General features: G+C 45.5%; 1 non-coding gene across 1 annotated transcript; it reads left to right on the plus strand.

The window, feature by feature from the left end:
- The first annotated feature begins 19,673 nt into the window (after positions 1-19,673).
- LOC124986056 (small nucleolar RNA U54) lies at positions 19,674-19,743 on the plus strand. The gene has a single exon (XR_007108962.1). It is a non-coding gene; the product is annotated as a small nucleolar RNA U54 (small nucleolar RNA).
- The last annotated feature ends 388 nt before the right edge of the window (positions 19,744-20,131 follow it).

The raw sequence follows: 20,131 nt of genomic DNA on the forward strand, positions 1-20,131 counted from the left end.
GACTGAGGAGGCTGAGGCAGGAGGCTTGTAAGTTCAAAGATAGCCTCAGCAACTCAGTGAGACCCTGTCTCAAAAAGTAAAAAGGGTTGGGGATGTGGCTAGGTGGTTAAGTGCCCCTGGCTTCAATCCCTTAAAAACAAAACAAAACAAAACAAACAAAAAAGCCTCGCCTCTCCTTGCTTGGGGTCCATGGCAGGCTTTGGCAGTGCTGGGTCTACAGCAGAAACCCTGGGCATCCAGACAGAAGCCCACCTGCTGAGCTTCCCGGGACAGGGCAGGGTGGGGACCTGGGGATTTCTGCATTTGCCACCCCGCTGGGAGCAGTAGCACCTCAGGGTCGGGGAGACTGAGGCAGGTGCCGTGGGGATATACAGGGGAGGAAGATGGGACCACGGGATGCGCATGGGAGTGGCAGGGAAGTTCCTCTAGGGGACACCGTGGACAGTGACTTGGGCTGTGGTTAGGGTCACTCACCTAAGGGCCTGTGGTTGCAGCTGCCTGTGACTTGCTGCTGCCGCAGGTCCCAGGCCTGGTCTCTGGACAAGCGCTACATCCTCTGAGCTCCCACTACTCTGATTTATAATTCCTGGCAGGTTTCTTTAACCCGGTGCTTAAATGGAAACAAAGGAATTAGCTGGCGAGAAGCAAAGCTAAAGTGAGGCTTAACCATACCCAGGTTTAATAAATGTGCAATTTAAGCATCTAAGCGCAACTAATTCCACACATTTGTATTTCACAGGTGTGGTCTAATTTCTACCGCCAATTTCCTCCTCTTATGGAATTAACAGCTTTCTAACAAAATTTTTTCTGTTCTTTTAAAAAAGTTGTTTCAATGGCTTATTGTTTTGATTGATCTTATTATTTTGAATTACTCATTGGTGTAAGGTTTCTATTTTTATTTTTTTAGTTTCTAGTTTGTTCAATGCCAATTTGCTGAATGCCATTTATTAATTTGCTCCTTTTCTAAATCCTTTAATGAGGTCTAGTTTCCTTCTTTGTCTTCTTATTCATATATGGATTTGGAGAAACCCATTTTCTTCTAAATAAAACCCCGCACCCATGAACGTTGATGGTTTGTTTTTTAAAATAGAGTGTTGTTCATTTTTATTTTTTAATTTTTTATTTTTTATTAATTTTCGTGGATTTCTTCTGTGACTTCACTGCCGTTGTAGGGAGTGAATCTGTGGGTGTGTCAGGTAAGGCTTTTGGGTTTCGGGGTAACTTGTACTAACATGGGAAGTATTCGAAGGAGCCCGGAGCAGCTCTGAACCCTGAAGGCAAAACCAACCCGCCAACCCTCAGGCCACCCGTGGCTTCAATGGGACCCAGCTGGGCAGTCAAGTCAAGCCTCAGGTCTCTCTGCGCCGGGGTTAAGTTGCTGGGAGAAGAAATCTGGTTGGCCCTGCTTGGGTCAGGTGTCCACCTTGGCATGGAGAGAAGGTACAGTCTAGAGGCACAGCCATGGCCTTTGGGGACCGCCCTCTGAGGGCCCAGCTGGAGAAGGCTGAACTCCACAGCCACTCCTGTTCGCAGGCAGTGACGGTCACTTCCCGGTGGGGCCTATGGGCAGTGACTCAGCTCCGCTTCAGTTCTCTCCTCATGACATGCTAACCGCGCCTGCCCCGGGGTTCTGGTGAAGAGCAACGAGATCATGTTTGTGAATGGTGCCTGTCACCTGAGGGCCTGTGCTTGCTGTTCTCTTTCTGACTTTGTCAACACGCGGCCTGTGGATCTACTCTTTTTATTTGCTTGAACATTCTTCATGTCCAATGCAGTTATTTGGGGTGTGAGAGAGCTTTGTATAGATTTTATTATTTTTTTGTGGCGCTGGGGATGGAACCCAGGGCCTTGTGCATGCGAGGCACGTGCTCTACCAACGGAGCTGTCTCCCCAGCCCCTTGAATACATTTTAAAAAGGTGGATTCTCATATTTTTCACCAAATTCTCTGAAACGGTTAGTTCTATCTTATGAATGGTGCCGCTTGGCTTTGCGATCTTCTGCTCTTCCGCCTATTTGGTGTCATACACTGAAAGTGGGGTGCCACGGAATCCAGACGGAGTTGCCCTGTTTCTTCCTGGATATCTGTGGCCTGCCCGTTGACACATTTTGATGCTGGCACCTAATGGGTGGCGCCTGCTGAGCACTGTTGTGCCTCCGTCACTTGCCGGACGTTTTGTCCCTCCAATGTGTCCTTCTCGCTGTGTCCCCAGGCTTCCCTTTAAAGCCTGTGTGTGTCCAAGGTGGTGACTAAAACTCCTGCCTTTCTTACATTTTTATGAGCATTAATTTTAATCTGTCTTGTCTTTAAATGTGTCCTGGGACATCATCCAGAGTCCATCGCATCCTGGATTTCATTTACAAATTCACTGGGTGACTTCCTTTTCAGAGGAGAGCTTGGTCCAGGTGTGACTGTCACGTGGTGCTCTAACTCACCATCGTGTGCTTTACTTGGTTGGAATGTTCTTTATGTAACCTAGATGTCACCGGCCTTTGTCCCTCTGTCCTCGTTGCTAGTTCTGCATTCAGGCTGTGCACGGAATTCAGCCTGACCTCAAGTACGTGCACGTGCGCGCACACACACACACACACACACACACACACACACACCGTTACCCCCACCACCCAACAAGACCACTGCTGATCCATCTGTCCTCCCTGAGGCCTGGGGAGGATGCAGGATGGATGTCAGGGCCCAACCCCCAGCACATTGCCATTTGCTCCCTTTTCCCAGGCAGGGCAGCTCCACCCTCTCAGAAGCCCGTGCCCACTGTCCCTCACTTCTGGCCTCACCTACTCTAAGCACTGATCAAAGCACTTTTCCAAAAGCAATATTGCTTGGAGTTTATTCTCCTTCATTTCTTCATATTTGTGTTATTAAATTTCACCTGTTGCAAAATATGTATTCGCTTCATTCTTTTGAGGTGAGACCAAGAAATAATTCCTTAATCATCCTCTGAGTCTAGTCTTGCTCCTTGAAGTGTGGTTTGTGGATTAGCAGAGCACCATCTCCAGAGTCTGTTCAACTCCTGGACTCTATCCCAGTTAACAGAATCAGAATCCATATTTGAATAAGACTATCCAGTGGGTTTATGCATATGAAAATTTGAGAACCACTGGTTTAGTGAACACTTTAACATTTCCAAATTAAATCAGTTTAGTTCAGTGACAAAGAATTTACCATTGTTCTTGCTCCTTAAAACCTTGGTTCTCAGGAGATCCAAGATGGCGAACTAGAGGAAGGCTGCGTTCCTTGTCGCTCCGTAACCTGGGTTTCAAGCAGAGGAAAATCTGTTTCTCTGTGGGACAGTCTTTGCTGCTCGGCAATTCCCTGCCGTTTACCCTGTCCACTGAGATCACCTCCATCTGCCAGCATATCACCTACTTTTTGAGTGCAGATAGCTCACTGACTACTGCTTATCATCTGCCATTTGCCCATCTGCCTGCCTCTTTCCTGCCCATTGCATGCTTTTCACCTACCCATCACCCACTGCCCGAGGTCCACCTGCCGATTGTCCACCCTTAGCCTGCAGACCGCCTCCAGATCACCTGCTGCCTGCTGTTGCCTGGAAATCCATTTTCACAGTACCCACAGGTTTGGTTACACATGGCTGCCGCCATCTTGGGATAACGGCCAGGACCTGCAGGACCCTTGGTTCAACTGACCCCACCTCCAGGACCCCTCAGCCCAACCAACCATGACCTGCCTCCAGGACCCCAGGTCTGACTAACTGCACCCCACATGGACTCGGAGCCCACACCCCAAGCTGCAGTTCCTTATTTGCCAACACGTTTGGAAGCCAGTGCAGCCATCTTGGATAATCCTGGAAGGGGAAGCTGCCATCTTTAGATGGGGCCAATCCCGTCCTGAGACTCCAGCTGGAGCCTGGAAGCTCATTGTCAGGTACCTCTCATGTATCAGGCTACTGAAGGCTGGGAGGTTTGAATCCTATATGACTGTTAAAGTATAGAATTTTTTTTCTTTTTCTTTTTGAAAAATTTTAAGTTTTTATTTCTTTACTTTTCTTGCTCTATTTTCCTTTTGTTTACCTGTTTCCTCAGAGTCTCTTTCTCCCTTTTCTCATGCTAACAACCAACTTCTTTTGATTTTGCTTTCACTCTTTCTATGATCTAGAACTTCTATATACTCTTTTCTTATCCCATTAACAACTACACCCTACACCCCTCCCCATCCCCTTTGTCCTCCATTAGAAACTGCAGACCTCTTTGCAAATCTATTGGTTATACAGAAGATAATAATTGAACTCATCCTCTCTGTTTATTATGACAATATTGTTAACATCTTCATAGGGGCTATTTGGTTTAGGACTGCATATTGTCTGTACTTGGTGCTGCTAATATTGATCTCCTCCTTAAAGAAGAGGTTTTGGAAACATGCAGGGTCACTATAAGCAGTTTATATAGGGGGAAAACTGCAATACCCCAGATCTGCACTGCTAGAGGGGAAGATATGTGTACAACATGAAAAAACAAGAGAAGAAAGTGTTCCAAACAAACCAAGATTCTATATTAATAGAATTCAGTGACAGCATGGTAGAAGAAATGTCAGAAAAGGAGTCAGAATATACATAATTAAAATGATTCAAAAAGAAAAGGATGAGATAAGAGAACAAATGCAGGCAATGACCTATCACTCCAATAAATAGTTGAAAGAGCAACTGCAGGAAGCAAAATATCATTTCAACAAAGAGATAGAGATTCTGAAAAAAAGCCAAACACAAATCCTTGAAATAAAGGAAACAATAAACCAAATAAAAAATTCAATGGAAAGTATCACCAACAAACTACATCACTTGGAAAGCAGAACTTCAGACAATGAAGACAAAATATTTAATCTTGAAAATAAAATTGACCAGAGAAGATGGTAAGAAACCAGGAACAAAACCTCCAAGAACTATGGGATATCATAAAAAGACCAAATTTAATAATTGTGGGGATTGAGGAAGGCACAGAGATACACACTAAAGGAATAAACAGCCTATTCAATGAAATAATATGAGAAAATTTCCCAAACCTGAAGGATGAAATGGAAAATCAACTACAAGAGGTTTACAGAACACCAAATGTACAAAATCACAACAGATCCACACAAAGGCAGATTATAATGAAAATGCCTAACATACAAAATAAAGATAGAATTTTAAAGACCATGAGAGAAAAGTGTTAGATTACATATAGGGGGAAATCAATATGGATATCACAGATTTCTCAGCCCAGGTCCCAAAAGCTGGAAGGGTCTAGAATAACATATTTCAAACTATGAAAGAAAATGGTTGCCAACCAAGAATCTTATACCCAGCAAAACTAACCTTCAGATTTGAAGATGAAATAAAATCCTTCCATGATAAACAAAAGTTAAAAGAATTTACAAATAGAAAGCCTGTGCTACAGAACATTCTTAGCAAAATATTCCATGAGGAGGAAATGAAAAACAACAATGTAGGTCAGCAAAGGGAGGAACTACCCTAAAGGAAAAACCAATCAACAGAGAAACCAAGTCAAATTAGAAACCAAAAATAAGGTAAAATGACTGGAAATACAAATCATATCTCAATAATAACCCTGAATGTTAATGGCCTAAACTCATCAATCAAAAGACATAGACTGGCAGATTGGATTAAAAAGCAAGACCTAACAATATGCTGCCTTCAAGAGACTCATCTCATAGAAAAAGACATCCACAGACTAAAGGTGAAAGGATGCGAAGAAACATACCATGCACACGGACTCAGTAAAAAAGTGGGGGTTTCCATCCTTATATCAGATAAAGTGGAGTTCAAGCCCAAAGTTAGAAGGGATAAAGGACATTTCATATTGCTTAAGGGAACCATAAATCAGGAAGACATAATGATCATAAATATTTATGCCCCAAACAACAGTGTATCCGTGTACATCAAACAAATCCTTCTCAATTCCAGGAATCAAATAGACCACAATGTAATAATTCTGGGTGACTTTAACACACTGCTGTTACCACTGGATAGATCTTCCAAACAAAAACTAAACAAAGAAACCACAGAACTGAATAACACAATCAATAACCTAGACTTAACAGACATATATACAATATTACATCCATCGAGTGAATATACTTTCTTCTCAGGAGCACATGGATCCTTCTCTAAAATAGACCATATGTTATGCTACAAAACAGCCCTTGGTAAATACAAAGAAATAAAGATACTACCTTGTATTCTCTCAGATCATAATGGAATGAAATTAGAAATCAATGATAAAATAAAAAACAGAAACTGCTCCAACACCTGAAGACTAAATAATGTGCTATTAAATGAAGCGTGGATGAAAAGGCATTAGGGAGGAGATAAAAAAAATTCTTAGAGGTAAATGAGAACAATGATACAACATATCAAAATCTCTGGGACACTATGAAAGCAGTACTAAGAGGAAAAGTCATTGCATGGAGTGCATTCAAGAAAAGAATAAAAAGTTAACAACTAAATGACCTAACATTACAGCTCAAAGTCCTAGAAAAAGAAAAACAGAACAATACCAAAAGTAGTAGAAGACAGGAAATAATTAAAATCAGAGCTGAAATCAAGAAATTGAAACAAAAGAAACAATTCAAAAAATTGACAAAACAAAAAGTTGGTTCTTTGAAAAAGTAAACAAAATAGATAAACCCTTAGACACACTAACAAAGAGGAGAGAGAAAACTCGAATTACTAAAATTCATGATAAAAAAGGAAATATCATGACAGACACCATTGAAATATATAACATAATTAGGAGCTACTTGAAAATCTGTACTCAAACAAAATAGAAAATCTTGAAGACATTGGCAAATTTCTAGAGACATACTATCCTCCCAAACTAAACCGGGAGGACAAAACACAATTTAACCAGATCAATTTCAAGCAATGAAATAGAAGCCATCAAAAACCTACCAATCAAGAAAAGCTCAGGATCAGACAGATTCTCAGCTGAGTTTTACAAGACTTTGAAAGAAGAACTTATACCAATATTCCTCAAAGTATTCCATGAAATAGAAAAGGAGATAACCCTTCCAAATTCATTCTATGAAGCTAGTATCACTCTGATACCCAAAACAGACAAAAGACACATCAAGGAAAGAATACTTTAGATCAATATCTCTGATGAACGTAGACACAAAAATCCTTAACAAAATTCTGGCAAATTGCATACAAAAACATATTAAGAAGATAATGCATCACGATCAAGTGGGGTTCATTCCTGGAATGCAAGTTTGGTTCAACACTCAAAAATTTAAAAAAAACAAAAAACAAAAATCCAGAAATTGATAAATGTAATTTATCACATCAAGGGACATAAGGTTAAGAATCATATGATTATTTCAATAGATGCAAAAAAAAGCATTTGATAAAATACAACACCCCTTCATGCTCAAAACACTACAAAAAATAGGAATAGTAGGAACATAGCTCAACATCGTAAAGGCCATCTATGTGAAGCCCACGGTCAACATCACTCTTTTTTTGTGTGTGTGGCGCTGGGGATTGAACCCAGGGCCTTGTGCTTGCGAGGCAGGCACTCTACCAACTGAGCTATCTCCCCAGCCCAACATCATTCTTAATGGAGAAAAACTGAAAGCATTCCCTCTAAAAACTGGAACAAGACAGGGATGTCCTCTTTCACCACTTCTATTCAACATCATGCTTGAAATACTAGCCAGAGCAATTAGACAGACCAAAGAAATTAAAGGGATATGAATAGGAAAAGAGGAACTCAAGCTCTCACTATTTGCTGATGACTTAATTCTATATTTAGAGGATCCAAAACCTCTACCAGGAAACTTCTAGAACTAATAAATGAATTCAGCGAAACGGCAGGATAAAAAATCAACACACATAAATCTAATGCATTTCTATTCATAATCAATGAATTCCCTGAAAGAGAAATTAGGAAAACTACTCCATTCACAAGAGTCTCAAAAAAAATAATAAATAAAAAACCTGGGAATCAAAAGAGGTGAAAGATCTCTACAGTGAAAACTACAGAACACTAAAGAAAGAAATTTTTTAAAAATCTTAGAAGATGGGAAGATCTCCCGTGTTCTTGGATGGGCAGAATTAATATTATCAAAATTGCCATACTTCTAAAGGCACCATACAGATTTAATGCAATTCCAATTAAAATCCCTGTGACATTTCTCATAGAAATAGAGAAAGCAATCATGAAATTCATCTGGAAGAACAAAAGACCCAGAATAGCCAAAGCAATCCTGGGCAGGAAGAGTGATGCAGGAGGTATCACAATACCAGACCTTAAACTCTACTATACAGCAATAGTAAAAAAAACGGCATGGTATTGGCACCAAAATAGACGGGTAGACCAATGGTACAGGACAGAGGACACAGTGACATACCCACATAAATACAGTTTTCTCATATTAGACAAAGGTGCCAAAAATATACAATGGAGAAAAGATAGCCTGTTCAACAAATGGTGCTGGGAAAACTGGAAATCCATATGCAGTAAAATGAAACTAAACCTCTATCTCTCACCCTGTACAAAACTCAACTCAAAATGGATCAAGGATCTAGGAATTAGACCTGAGACGCTTCACCAAATACAAGAAAAAGTAGGCTCGAATCTCCATCACGTTGACTTAGGACCAGACTTCCTTAACAAGACCCCCATAGCACAAGAAATAAAAGCAAGAATCAATGAATGGGATAGATTAAAACTAAAAAGCTTTTTCTCAGCAAAGGAAACAATCAATAATGTGAAAAGAGAGCCTACAGAGTGGGAGAAAATCTTTTCCACACACACTTCAGACAGAGCACTCATCTCCAAAGTTTATAAAGAACTTGTAAAACTTTACACCAAAAATATAAGAACCCAATCAATAAATGGGCTAAGGAACTGGGCAGACACTGCACAGAAGAAGATATGCAGGTGATCAACCAATATATGAAAAAGTGCTCATCATCCCTAGTAGAGACATGCAAATTAAAACCACCCTAAGATTTCATCTAACTCTAATTAGAATGGCTACTATCAAGAACTCAAGCAATAATAAGTGTTGGCGTGGATGTGGGGAAAAAGGCACACTCACACATTTCTGGTAGAGTTGCCAATTGGTGTAGCCACTCTGGAAAGCAGTATGGAGATTCCTCAGAACACTTGGAATGAACCCACCATTTGACCCAGCTATCCCACTCCTTGGTTTATACCCAAAGGACTTAAAATCAGCATACTACAGTGACACAGCCACATCAACGTTCAAAGCTGCTCAATTCACAAGAGCTAGGTTGTGGAACCAACCTAGATGCCCTTCAATTGATGAACTGTGGTATATATACACAATGTAATATTATTCAGCCAGAAAGAAGAATAAAATTATGGCATTTGCTGGTAAATGGATGGAGTTGGAGAATATCATGCTCAGTGGAATAAGCCAAGCCCAAAAAACCAAAGGCCGAATGTTTTCTCTGATTAAGTGGATGCTGATACATAATGAGGGGGGGTGGAGGAGCAAGAGAAAAATGGAGGAACTTTGGATGGTGTAGAGGAAAATGGGATGGCAGCGGGTGGGGGAAGGAAAGATAGTGGAGTGAGACAGACAGTAATACCCCATGTAACTGTATGATTACGTGAATGGTGTGAATCTACATCGTGCACAACCACAGAAATGAAAAGTTGTACCCCATTTGTATACAATGAATCAAAATGCAGTCTGTAAAAAAAATGAATAAATAAATTAAATTAAAAAAAAAACAAAAAACCTTGTTTTCCAAGTCGAAGTCCTTCCAACAGCCCTGCCTCCAGGCCCAGCCGCTGCCCCTCACGTCCCCCCTGTGCCCACAGTCCATTGACAGTTCTTGACATATGCAGTTCCAGTCCCACCGCCCCCAGTCCCTGGGCCTCTTCCTATGGACAGCAGCCACATGGTCCTGCTCAGCTGTCCCGACACAGCCTGCCCGCCTCCCTGGGGCACAACAAAGCAGGAGGAGTCTTCCCCAACTGCCAATCTACCGACCTCTCTCTACTCAGAACCCCCACGCACCCCCACGCGCCCCCGGCCCCAGGATCAGATCCAGACTCTTCATGGAACACAGGCTCCTCTCACCAGAACCGGCCCACCTACCCGTGCTGCTGTCCCCAAATGCTGACCTCTTCCCTCTGCCGGGACTCCCTTCCCTCTCTTGGCCTGGACGACCCCTCTCTGCCTTGACATTCGTTCCAGACGCTTCCCCTCCAGAAGTCTGCTCTTTCTTACTCCTTCTCACCTCGTCTCCTCACGCGTGGAGCCTGGTGGTACCTGCTGCAGCCCCGTGGCGAGTCCCTCGTACCCGTCAGCTTGTGAGCAAGCTCAGGCCCGGGCTGGAAGCTCACTGAATGGACTGTGGCTCAGAGCAGGCCCTCGTAAATGGTTGTGGAGAAAAATGAAAGAATGAGATACGAATCTCGCCATTTGTGGATTTTTAAAAACGGCCTGCAGTTTCTTCTGAGGGACAGTTGATTTCATTGTCTTCTCTCTTATCTTTATTAAGTCATTAATATGATTGCTTTCAACTCCTTTTGCTTCCTTTTCTGTACTTTTTACACATCATATTTTCCATTAAGACAAAAGATAATAATTTGTGCCATCAAACTTTCCCCATTAGTCATCTTGACAAATTTATCTTTCCTTTGAGTCTGTTTGAAATGCAAATTAAATTGTCCATTTTTAATGATCCCTGAAATGAATGATTTTCCATGGTAGCTCTTTCTGCTCTTGAGGACTTGAAAATGTTGCTCTTCTGCTTTCAAAGCAGAGCAGCCTGACAGGCTGGCTGACCCGGGAAGCTTGGTCTTAAATTGCTCTGCAAATATCTTCCCTGATTTTTTTTTTTTTTTTTTAGTTGTAAAATTGAGACTTTTTGTCTTCACATCTCCTAATGGTAGCTACTTTTTTCTGCTGCCTGCATTAACCTTAAAAAAAAAAAAAAAAAGATTGTTTAGTTACAGAACATAGTGGCAGAGACAATCCATTTACAGTCGCAACAAATAAGAACAACTACTTAGGAATAAATATAACCAGATGTTGCCAGTAAGGACTGGAATTCCATAGGCTGCCTTGAGAGCCAGAGCCCCAGGGGACCCCCGGGGTCCAGTCCCCTGTAGCTGCTGACACTCCCAACCCCTGCACCCCGTGGGAAAGCCTCAGCTTTATTCAGTCGGCAAGCCAACCACACCTCCCACGGGAGCCAGGGCAACTCCCCTCTTGTGACCACACGGCCCCCTCCTGAGCCCCTGTGGTTGCTCTGCTTCCGCGTGCACCCCGTGGGGTCTCATGGGGTCTGGTGTCTTCCTCCCCTGGGATGGAAGTGTAGGTGACTAATGAACTGCCAGCCAGGGCTTGTGCCTGGTGCCCGGTGTGCCCCGCTCTCAGATGCCACCCAGGGCGGGGGCACTGCCTCACCAACTGGGGGTAGGAGGGGAGCAGAGGGGCACAGAGCTTACAGACCAGCACCTCAGATACTCTCCAGAGACCAGAGTGTCGACTTGAATGAGAGGAAAGCCATCCTCCCTACTTGGACAGGGTGACTCCACAGCTTGATGTTGTCATTTCTCTCTCATTTAATGACCAACTTGGTGACATCCCACCCAACAAGAATACCAACGTGATGTGTTTTAGAGCTAAGCCACGTGATTCTAGAGTTCCTGTGGGAAACAAGCAGGCAAGAAGAGCCAGGAGAAATAAACTTAGAAAATGAATCTCAACTTAAACCTCATACCTTGTACAAAAAAAAAAAATTTTAAAAAGGTGAAAATGGATCATAGACTTAAATATCAAGCCCAGATTCAAACTTGGCGTCTTGACTGAGAAGCCAGGAGGAGGAAGCAGAGCGCTAGCTGGAGCACGGAGAGAGACTGATACACACGGTAAGGAAGTCACTGTGTTTACACACCAGGCGTGTCATGTTACCAACGGGCCTGTGAGCAGGGTCACCTCCTGGTGTGGCCTGTGTTGCTGCTTTGTGTGTGGCTGACAAGAAGTCCAGGCCCTGTCCTCTCCGTCCCTATTCATGCGGAAGCGCTCTTGAATCCCGAGTGGCTTTGGACACATCATACATACACCTCTGTCCTCAGCCGCCACTCCCTTTGATGTCTAGGCACAGGACTGGGGGCAGGGTCTGGGGTGGTGTCTTTCTCCCCAGCCTTGCCCCTGCTAGGGGCCAGCTGTGTGACCTTACAGTATTTTTCTGTCCACTGTGTTTATTCTATTTGCCACACAGCAGCTGCTCGGGCTTCAGCTGTCCCCGTCCATCCAAGCCTTCTGCGAGCTCCACTCTACCTGCCCGCTTCTGTCTCCAGGACTTGGGACGCTGCTGGGCACGTGCTGGTTACTGAGGAAGGTATTCCGTGATTGCAGACACACGTGCAGCTGGGGGAACCACAGGCCCGCAGACTTGATCCATGCCGGTGGCAAAACTTCAATCTGCACACCTCTTTTTTTTTTCTTTCTTTTTGTCCACTAACTTTTTGCTACTTATTGGTAAATATTTATCCTTTAAAAAAAAAAGCACCTCTCAACCACTCTTCAACGCTGCGATGTGCTGAAGAATCACAAGTGAAATGTTCCATGTTTGGGATTTACCTTTGAACACTCAAGCAAAATGAGTGGGCAGGTAAAAAAAAAAAAAAACCAAGAAGGCGTGATATATAACGTTGCCTATAAGTGGCTGAAGGATGGGGAGTCATTAGATTCTTCTCCCTACTTGGGGGAATCTTTGAACTTTTGAATACAAAAATGCAGTTAAACAATAAAAACAATAAAGAATCACCTGTCATGCTTAGAGAAGTTCCAAGCCATAAGCACATACAAGACTAAACAATAAACCAAGTTTTTAAGTATCTGGGTCAGCTGACTCTCTTGCCTGATTTTTTCATTTATTTTTGCTTATCTGTAATATTGTCTCCTAAGTAGGGGTAGGACTAAAAACAGAATGCACTTAAGTGGAGAGTTCCTTTCAGCGCCTTCCTGTGTTCACAAATTTAAATGTTTATTATTTTCCACACTTCACTAAATGGAGCTCTTTCCCAGAACCAAAGTAAAATTGATCTTTGCATTAGTAAGAACATATAGGTCATGTAACAGTCATTAACCAAAATATATTACAGAGTGAAGAATACAGAGTGTGGAATATAGATTCTTCTGTCCCCTCCCCTTAGTTTATAGAATTGTACTTTTTGGGGGGCAGGGCCGGGTACTGGGGATTAAACCCAGGGGTGCTTAACCACTGAGCCACACCCCCAGCCCTTTTTATTTTTATTTTTTTAAATATATTTTTTAGTTGTCGATGGACCTTTATTTTCTTTCTTTATTTTTATGTGGTGCTAAGAATCGAACCCAGTGCCTCACGCATGCTAGGCAAGTACTCTACCACTAAGCCACAACCCCAGGCCCCTTTTTATTTTTTATTTTGAGACAGAGTCTCACTATGTTGCTTAGGACCTCACTAATCGGATGAAGCTGGCCTCAAACTTGTGATCCTCCTGCCTCGGCCTCCCAAGTCGCTGGGATCACAGGCAGGCGCCTGGCAGAATTGTACTCTTAAGAACCAACAGTTTTAGAATGGGAATGGCCAACGTACCTTTGGGAAGGAGCGAGAACTCCTTTCCATAATATGGCTTCACCAGTCTCAAGCTGATCATTCACGGTGATGAAATCTTAGTCTGCACAACGGGCCCATTGCTCCATGGATCCATCCTTCCCACTGGTCCCTCTTCCCTTCTAGAGACATCATCTGGGTTGTTCTTGCTTTCACCCTTCGCTCCAAGCCCTGTTCTCAAGGAGAACCTGTTCCTGCTGACACAGGAAGCCAAGTTGAGCAAACGAAATCAGGGTCACCGCTTCCCTTTCCTTGCTGCCTGTGTTACTAACCTGTGAAACCAGCGACTCTCATGTTTAATTCTTACATTGCAGAAAGCTGAGGGAAAATGATTCCAAATTCCAATGCAGAAAAAGAATCTGAGTTTGTTTTATTTGCTTCGAAAGATTATCTTGGTTCTGAAGGCCTCGTGGGGAAAGGGAATCTGTCTGCAGAGTTATTTTCAGCCCCTGGCTGTCTCCTTGGCCCAAGCACAGCAAAAGATACAGATATCTCACCAACGGGAGATGCGGGCGGCCAGCGTGCGTGTGAAAAGATGGTCAGCCTCACTAGCTAGTGGGAAAGTGCGAAGGAAAACTGCACTGAGCTATTACTACGCGTTCATTAGAATACCTGAAATACCAAACAGTGACCACCCCAAACGCTGGCGAGGATGCCGAGAGACCCCATCTTTCACACTTGGCTGGTGGGAATGTAAAATGGCCCGGTTGCTCTGGGAGACAGCTTGATGGTTCTAACGAAGCGAAACACACACTTCTCCTTCAGTCCAGCTATGCCTAGACTTCTTCTGCCCCAGAAAAATAAAGATTTGTTTCCACAAAATCCTGTGAATGGATGCTCAGAGCCTCCTTTCTGATTATAACCAATTGGAAATAATCCAAACGTCCTTCAGTGGATGAATGGTTGAACAAACCCTCTTGTGTCCACACCGAGGTATATAACACTGAACATAAAAAGAAATGAACACGCAACCACCCGGATGGACTCCAAGGACAGTATCTTTGATGAAAAAAAAAAAAAAAAAGTCAACCTCACAAGGTTACCTTAGCGTGTGAGTTCATTTATACCACATTCTTGAATGACAACGGAGAGCTATTGCAGAGATGGAATTCAGAACACTGATTGTCAGGATGAAGGGGAGCCGAGGGGGAGAGGGTGTTGACACAGAGCCGCACAGGGAGTTCCTATGTGCTGATGTCACAGTTCTGAGTCTCGGCTGGGGTGGTAGTTACCCTGCAACCTCGACAGGTGACAAAATTGCTCGGACCACACACACACACACACACACACACACACACACGCACACACACAAATGAATTCCTTATGTAATTAAATAAGGGCTAGTTAATAGTACTGTCCACACGTCAATTTTTAGCATTCCACATTGTCCTGTAGCAGGGAGATAAGGTGTCACCACTGGGAGCAGCTGGTGAAGGGCGTCTCCGTTGGAAAACTTCCCATCTGTGGCGACACTAGACAAGACAGTGAGAACTCTACGGGGTGTGGCCAGTGGGTTGGAACTTGAAGACGGGGAGCTGCCCCTAGAGATGGGCTAGGGCTGCTGTATGTGAGGATGAGCCTCTGGGGGCAGGAAGGGGTGGGGGGCTTTGGAGCAAAGACCAAACAAGGTGGCCAGAAGCACACGGGGCCTTCACTGAAGTACTCAGGAGGGAGTCAGGGGCTTCCTGGACCCTTTTGATTGGCACTGGCTACATGAAGAAGCAGCTGCACAGCTGCACTTGAGGACCTGAGGCTAGCAGGGAACCAGAGGGCACCCTTCAAATCCTGAGACATAAGGACGCTTTTTTTTTTTTTTTTTTTTTTGTGGCGCTGGGGATTGAACCCAGGGGCCCTTAAGCACTGAGCCACATCCCCAGTCCTTTTTAACATTTTATTTTGAGACAGGGTCTCGCTAAGTTGCTTAGGGCCTCACTAAGTCGCTGAAGCCGGCTTTGAACTTGAGATCCTTCTGCCTCGACTTCCCATGCCGCTGGGATTACAGGTGTGCACCACTGTGCCCGGCTAGGACCCAAAAAATGTTTAAAAATTATACTCCTTATCACCAAGAGCTTAACTACATAACTTCAAAGGTAGTACTTTCAAAGATAAACCTGTTGGGAGCATGATTTAGACTATAGAAATATAGGTTCAAGCGAGAGCTGGGGAGTTCCAGCAGACCTGAGATTTAAGAAGAAAAATAATTCTATGAGGCTCTGTTTGTTAAGCAAATTCCTTTGCATTTTGTTTAGGTAGGATAAGCTTACTGTAAAACGACACTTCTATAGAAATATAAAGCAAGCACATATGCAATTTTAAATGTCTTAGTAAGCCACCCTTTAAAAAGTAAGATGAAATCAATTTTAATAATGTTTTTATTGAAACCCATATGTCCAAAATAGTATCATTTCAACGTGGGATCTTATTATTAATATTACTAAAGAGATTCTTTTTTTCATACAAAGTTTTCTGAAGGCAGGTGCATGTTTTATGCTTATAGCACATGGAGACCCCTCAGCCATGTCCGGAGCTCCATGCCGCATGTGCTGGTGGCTGTGGGTCAGACTGCCCGGCTTTAGAGCATCACCTTCACGTAAGACCTTCCAAGGGGCTTGATTGTTTGAAGGCAGAGAGGAGCCATCCATCTCTGAACTCCTCGGCTTCCCCTCTGAATGGGGTCATTTTTCACTCACACGTGCAAGCATTAAAATGCCAGTTGGTTACAGCTCGAACTCAGATATTGAATCTCTCAAATTAATCACAAGAAGGAGAAAGGCCACTGTGTCTTTCAGATCTCCTTGCCCATGACTTCTCTGGCCACCCACCTGGGAGAGGTGAGCGGGAAGCCAGTTCGTCCCGCCGAGTTCCAGCCTCAGCTCTGAAAGGCCCTGCTGCCAGGCGGCCCTCTGCAGAGGTTTCTAGGCCGGCACCCTCCCTGCGCTCTGGTCTGTCCAGCCTGCTCATCAACACCACGATCCATTCCTCACGGTTCTGGAGACTGGGGAGTCCGCACGCGCCCCCACCAGCTTCGGCGCGTGGTGAGGGTCTACTTCTGCTTCCTGGGTGAGTTTTTTGGCTGCATCCTCACGCGGCAGAGGAGAGATTTCTCTGGGTCTGTTCACAAGAGCACCGATGCCGTGAATGGGGGCTGTGCCCTTGGGACCTGGTCATCCCCCAGAGGACCTGATACCAGCGCATGAGAGCTGGGGTTTCAGTGTGAATGTGTGGAACTCGTTCACCACCCCGGTCTAGATGCGGGACCGTGTAGCGTCCCCTGATGGCCCTCGGCAGTACCGAGCCGTGCAGCGCGATTCCCACGTGTCTGGGGACAGTCGCTGGGGTCTTTCCCCCCTGTCCTCACCCAGCACTTAGCTGGCACCTAGCTACCGACTCAGCCGCTGTTCCACAAAGACGCGTTGCGTGTCCCTCCTCCGTACAGGGGCGTGTTGGGCCACACCGTGGCCGGCTGCTCTCAGGTCGGCTTCCACTCCTCACTTAGCCCCAGAAGACCTAGGCGAAGGCGGCATCCCCCTGGGTTATGCGCTCACGGCTGTTTTTGTGACAAGAGGAAAGCACGCGCCTTAAAAGACGTGGCTGAGCGCCGTGGGAGGCGCTCGGCTCCAGGGGAGAGCCGGCCACCAGCCCAGCGGACCTGCAGGTAGGAGCTGCGCGCCCACCGCGTGCAGGTGGGCGGACGTGCGGCGCGCATGCGCTCGCCGGGCACCCCTCCGGCCCCCGCAGGGCCTGGCGCGCTTTGCGCACACGCAGACTGGACCCGCGGGCCGCGGCCGGGTCCACCGTCCAGTCCAGCTGGCGTCACTTCCCGTCCGCCGCCTCCTGTCCTTCTTCACTGCCCCTCACCCCGCCTTCGTGATCCCTGGAACTCACGCCGGACCCCTGCAAACACCCGTGACAGCTGCAGTCGCAGAACGAACTCCCCAGCCTCACCCTGCTTTCAGGGCCACGGACACCCCGATGCCCCGGCTCACCAGCGTGAGGTCCGCCAGGGCCGCCGAGGTGTGGCCTGGGTCAGAACGCTTCCTTTTGAAGGCTGAGTGCTTTTCCACTGTGTGGCGGACACAGTGGACCCGGGGCTGATTTTCCCTTTCAGCTGTCGTGAACCCTGCCGCCTGGGCACGGGCGCACAAAGACCTCCGCAAGCCTCTGTACCCAGAAGGGGGGCTGTCCGATTCTGCGGTGCTTGATTTTGGGGAGGGGCCTCCTGGGGCTTGAACTCAGGAGCATTCTACCTCTGAGCTAGACATCCCCAGCCCTTTATGAAAATTTTTATGTTGAGACAGAAACTGAGGAAGTTGCGGAGGCCGGCCTGGAACTTCGATCCTCCTGCCTCAGCCTCCAGAGCAGCGGGGGCAGCAGGGGTGCACCCCTGCGCCCGTCCGGCCTGGTGAAATTTTTCAGGGGCCACCACACCGTGTTCCACAGCAGCTGCACCATTTGACATTCCCACCTGGAACTTTTCTTCATCTGCGGATCTCAGCTTCCGTCCCTTCCTAGAGGACTGCAGTTCTTGGGGTAGGGCCACAGCTCCTGCCTCCACTCCTGCTAGTGCCACTACTACTGACCGCGACTCATCTCCCCGGAGCCCGTGCTGTGCTCGCACGCTTCTGAATGCTGCAGGGACAGTCGTCATCCATTCAGTCCTCACACCCCCTGTAGGGTGGCGGCACAGCAGACTCCACCCGATGAGAGTGGGTTTTGTTGCTCATCCCTGCGGTTTAAACTCCAGCTTTTCCGGGGGTTGACTGACAGTCCGGGTAGTTGGATCAGGAGGAACAGCAGCACCTGAGGGTTTGTTAGAAATGCACGCACTCGGAGCCCTCGTGGACCCGGTGCGTTATGACCGCCTTTGCACAAGGCCTGGGGCGATTCCCCTGCAGGTGAGGCTCAGCGCTAGGGCAAGCTTCCCCGCCTCCAGCCTGGGCTCCGAAGGCTTTCCCTACCCTCCTACTCGTTCTCGCTTGCCTTCAGGCACTGCGAAGCCTTGAAGGTAAACCGTACTCCCCAGACTGTCTTGCAGTGGGGTCCCGCTGGGACTGGCGTCCATCCCTGTGATGCCGGCACACTCGGCCTGGACCGAGAGCAGAGAGGCCCCGGGGCAGGGACGGCAGAACGGCGCCTGGAGAGTCGCTGGGCTGGGGCTCCCTGCTGCCCGGTACTCAGAGGGCTGTCCTCTGAGTCCAGAGGGCTGCGGTTTCCTCCCTTCCTCTTTCTAGCATGGCAGAGGTCACTGGGGTTGTTCTGTGGGAGTCTGGAAGTGGCCGAGCAGAGACTAGATGGCAGCTTTGGAAGTGACCCCACAGTTTGGAAGCGAGGAAGGGGAAGGCCATCTCGCGGCTCACCTCTACCAGTCTTCCAGAAACTGAGCAGAGCCCAGGCTTCTCCCTGGGGCAAGGCTAGTTGACCTCTCACTGTGGGAAAGGGCAAAGCCACAAGTCCCCAAACTTCCATTCAAAGCCTCTCTGGTCCGCACTCCTAATCCAGGATCTGCCTCTTTCCAGAATAATGGAAATGAAAATGTTGATCCATTTAAGGCAAATTTCCATGCTCCCTCAGGGGTCATGAGATTGTCTTTTAGGCTGCAAAGAAAACCACCATATGCCTTAGAACACACAAGTCTCGACTGTATCCAGAAAGCAGTGAATGGAGTGTTCAAATGCATTCAAACTGGACACATATTATGACAAAAGATGTAATTCAGCAAATCCAGTTATATCAAAATCATGTGCTTTTATCATATATAAAAGGCTATGATTCTCTTCATAGGCATATTCCAAATTTACAATACACATACTGCTTTTCAGAAATGTGTTAAGTCCAACTTGGATTTTAGGGTAACATGTTATTTCCCAAATTTTCTAATATTTATCACTGATGATTTCCTTAAATTTACTAGTCACTATTTTGGTTTAAAACTCTCATGGTGTCTCCAAATTCTTCAAACTTCTTTGCTTCACCACATTGTTGGAGGTCTTAATTCTGATGGGAATGCGTACACTTGGGATCTAAACATTGTCTTCCTTAAAAATAATGCTGTATGGCGATGAGGAGCTACCTACCGTGTTGAAATATGGTGATAGTTCTTTTATACGCTATTCTGAGTCATAAAGTTCGAAGTTTCTTAAACCGATTCAAATTACTTTGAATGAACTGAGAGGTGCATAAGAAAAAAAAATAATGCTATATAAGTTAACAGCAATTAATTCTTTCCCAGGTACTAATGAAGGTCAAATAATTATCTAACATTTATTAGATACTGAATGAATAGAGAGGATGTTTAAAAATCCTCCAGCTTGAAAGAATCGGAGGACCCAAAGAGAAAATGCAAACATACAGCTAATTAACCCAGAGGCTGCCATCTGAGAATCACCTGCTCTCTCTTTTGCCTGAATGTTCTAATTATTCATGATAACCTGCATTCCTTGCCTCTTTGTTTTCTGGAAGTTGCAGGGAAGCCCAAAGGTACAATCTTACCACCAGTAGAAAATGGAGAACA

This window comes from Sciurus carolinensis, chromosome 5 (assembly GCF_902686445.1).
Source record: "Sciurus carolinensis chromosome 5, mSciCar1.2, whole genome shotgun sequence".
In the NCBI taxonomy this organism is placed as follows: Eukaryota; Metazoa; Chordata; class Mammalia; order Rodentia; family Sciuridae; genus Sciurus; species Sciurus carolinensis.